The sequence below is a fragment of the Bison bison genome, unplaced genomic scaffold, assembly GCF_000754665.1.
Source record: "Bison bison bison isolate TAMUID 2011002044 unplaced genomic scaffold, Bison_UMD1.0 scf7180017864057, whole genome shotgun sequence".
NCBI classification, from domain to species: Eukaryota; Metazoa; Chordata; class Mammalia; order Artiodactyla; family Bovidae; genus Bison; species Bison bison.
In genome coordinates, this window is record NW_011494629.1 from 5,339,879 (window position 1) to 5,342,811 (window position 2,933).

The 2,933-nt window shown below is 44.6% G+C and overlaps 1 protein-coding gene across 16 annotated transcripts in view; it reads left to right on the forward strand.

The window, feature by feature from the left end:
* Nucleotides 1-221: 221 nt before the first annotated feature.
* The window catches only part of FANCC (Fanconi anemia, complementation group C), a 338,161-nt gene continuing 335,449 nt past the window's right edge, over nt 222-2,933 (forward strand). For 12 of the 16 annotated variants that reach the window (XM_010836026.1, XM_010836023.1, XM_010836040.1 and 9 more), the window contains exon 1: nt 222-477. The gene's annotated coding sequence lies outside the window, so the exon portion shown is untranslated. The remainder of the gene's footprint in view (nt 478-2,933) is intronic. The other 4 variants (XM_010836031.1, XM_010836039.1, XM_010836037.1 and 1 more) reach the window with 2 other exon arrangements.

Consider the following 2,933-nt stretch of genomic DNA (forward strand, 5'->3'; position numbering starts at 1 on the left):
CTTTTAAAAATTTTCTGCATTTTGAACAGAATCTTGAAATTGAGCAACAACCTATTTAAAAACCCAGGGTTTTCCCCCTTCAGGTCCTTCCTGCGGTCTACTTGAAGCCCGCGACACCAGCTTAGTGCTCAGGAACAACTAAGGCAGCCTCAGTAGGACCCCTCGCCTAGGCCCGCCCCAACGGACCGACTTCCGGCCGAGCCTGGGCCCGCGTCCCGCCCCACGAGCACGAGATTCGTCGGAATTTTCCCGCGAGGCCGCCGGGGTGTAGGGTCGCTGGCCAAGCCCCAGAGTGCACTGCGAATACGTGCGCGCGCGGCTCAGCTGCCGAACAGCCGCGGGAAAATTCTAAGAGTCAAAACAGAACACAAAAACCAATACGAGGCAAAGTCAAATTTTCAAGCCACAGAACCCGGGCGGTTGGCAGCCTTGCCGCCACTGCCCAAACTGCTGAAGTTGCTCTGGCGCGGACCACCGGTAAGAGAGAGGCCGCAGAGCGCGAGTGAAGGCGTCTGCCTCCCTCGGGGGTCTGGCCGACACGTCAGCTTGAGGGTGTGGGTTGGGGTAGGGGGGAAAGGCTCGCGAGAACGTCCGCTGCGCGCACCGCACCTAGGTGAGTGAGCAGGGCTTGGGCGGTGAGCGGGGCTGCGAAGTGGATAGAGGTTTGAGGTGGGGCCAACCCTGGGGGGCGGGGCCGCAGGCTAGGGGCGTGGTTAGAGGGCGGGGCAGGCTCAGGGGGTGGAGCCGACCGAGGGGTCGAGCGGAAGGGAGCCCTCCCCATAGCTGTGGGAACTGGGGATTGCTGTTTTGCTTCTTTCTGTTCATTAAGCGGAGGCAGCTTAAAAGGACAGGAGCAAAGGTGACTTTCTTTGCCCTGGATCCTTGGGCGCTCTGAAAAGCTCGCCATTTAAAATTCATCACCCTTTAAAGCTGGCTGCCTGCTCGTCGCACCGCCCCCCGCCCCCAGAGTGCTGGGTGGTGGGGGCCCAATTAGAGGAGCCCGGGGCGGTTTGTTACCCTTCCTGCTTTCCCAGCTTTGCATCTTAGGAGGAGAGTTGGGTTCTGATGGGCGACAATTTCCCAGAAACTCACTTTTTTGGAATGGCAGGCCAAATAGCGTCCAAAGCCTTGGGGAGGTGGTTTTTGTTTTTTTGTTTTTTTGTTTTTTTTTTTTGCGGAGGGTTGGGAATGTTAGTTTAGCTTGCTTTTTCGGTAATTTTTTACGTGGACGCGTTTACAACATGAACCCTCTATGGTCATGTTGCATGGGCTGGAAGAGTCCGGAAAGGGAAAAAAGATTTGGAGTTTTAAAAACATAGGAAATTTGGGACCAGAATGTCAAGGAAAGGCTGAGGAATTTTCCAGCAAAGACCTATGTTGGAATGTTTGTCGTAATCTGAAATTGTTGGAAAGCTCTCGGGCTCCTGGTTTCATTCTAACCCTTTTCCCATTTAATGCATCATAACTGAGATGTGGTTGACTTTTTATCACATGAGTAGGGCACTTTTGGGCCACCAATATTCAGTTCTTTCCGGATGTCACTCACCTTTAGTGGTGTGCAGCTCAAAACATTTTTTCATTACTTCCCTCAGGAGGAGAGGAAAGATTGATACAAATGGTAGAATTCATACCACGTGTTGGGATCACTTGTACAAAAACTTTGATAGAAAACATAATCATTGTGAGTTTATCCATTAAACTTAAAATGCTATTTCAATCTAATATACTGCACTAGATTCGTAGGGAAGTAAGCCCTCATATACGTTATTCATATGTGTACAAGAAAGACCGCATCAGAAAAGAATTTGCTTTTCCTAGTTATATCAAAGCCCTCTTTCTGGCAGAGTAAAAGTTAGACCCTGCTTCTTTAAAAGTGAGTTAACTATACCTTGGTATATTATATATTTTAATTCACCCTTTTCATTATTTAGTCATGTACCTCTTGATTTCTTGAAAAACACTTACTAAGCAAACATGATTTTGGAAGATCTGAGTTTTCTATACTGTAATAAAAAACATTAACTTGATTGATTAGCTGAATGTGAAAGATGTGGTGCTGCTTGTATGTGAAACTGTGTGTGTACATTTAAAAATAAATGGTACTTTTAACTAGTTCCATATTTCACCAAGTAGTTCCAGTAACAATTATACAAATTTTGTATTTATGAAAACCAGTTAAAGGTAGGCCATCCTGGCCAGTAAAAAGTTGGATTGGTTGTCCAGGCCACAGAGACAGCCTAGAAAACCTCACATCAGTGGCAGTTTCAGGTTGGTAGTGGTGGAGCCTCAAGTCAGCCTGGAAATCAGCATCAAATGTATTATTATTATTTTAAAATTGAAATATAGTCAATTTACAATATTGTGTTAGTTTCAAGTTACAGTGTTTTTGCAGATTATACTCCATTATAGCCATTACAAGATAATGGGAATAATTTCATGTACTATACAGTATAGTTGCTTATCTATTTTATATGTAGTAGTTTGTGTCTGTTAATCCCATACTCCTAGTTTGCCCCTCCCCCCTTTCCTTCTCTGCTTTGGTAACCACAAATTTGTTTTCTATATCTGTGAGTCTTTTTCTGTATCTATGAGTCTTTTTCGGTATTATACCTTCATTTTTATTATTTTTTAGATTCCAAATATAAGTGATACAATACAATATTTTTTTCCTCTGTCTCATTTATTTCACTAAGCATAATATCTTCCAGGTTCATCCATGTTGCTACAAATTTCATTATTTTTTATGGCTCACTTTGTGTGGATCACAATAAACTGTGGAAAATTCTGAAAGAGATGGGAATACCAGACCACCTGACCTGCCTCTTGAGAAACCTATATTCAGGTCAGGAAACAACAGTTAGAACTGGACATGGAACAACAGACTGGTTCCAAATAGGAAAAGGAGTATGTCAAGGCTGTATATTGTCACCCTG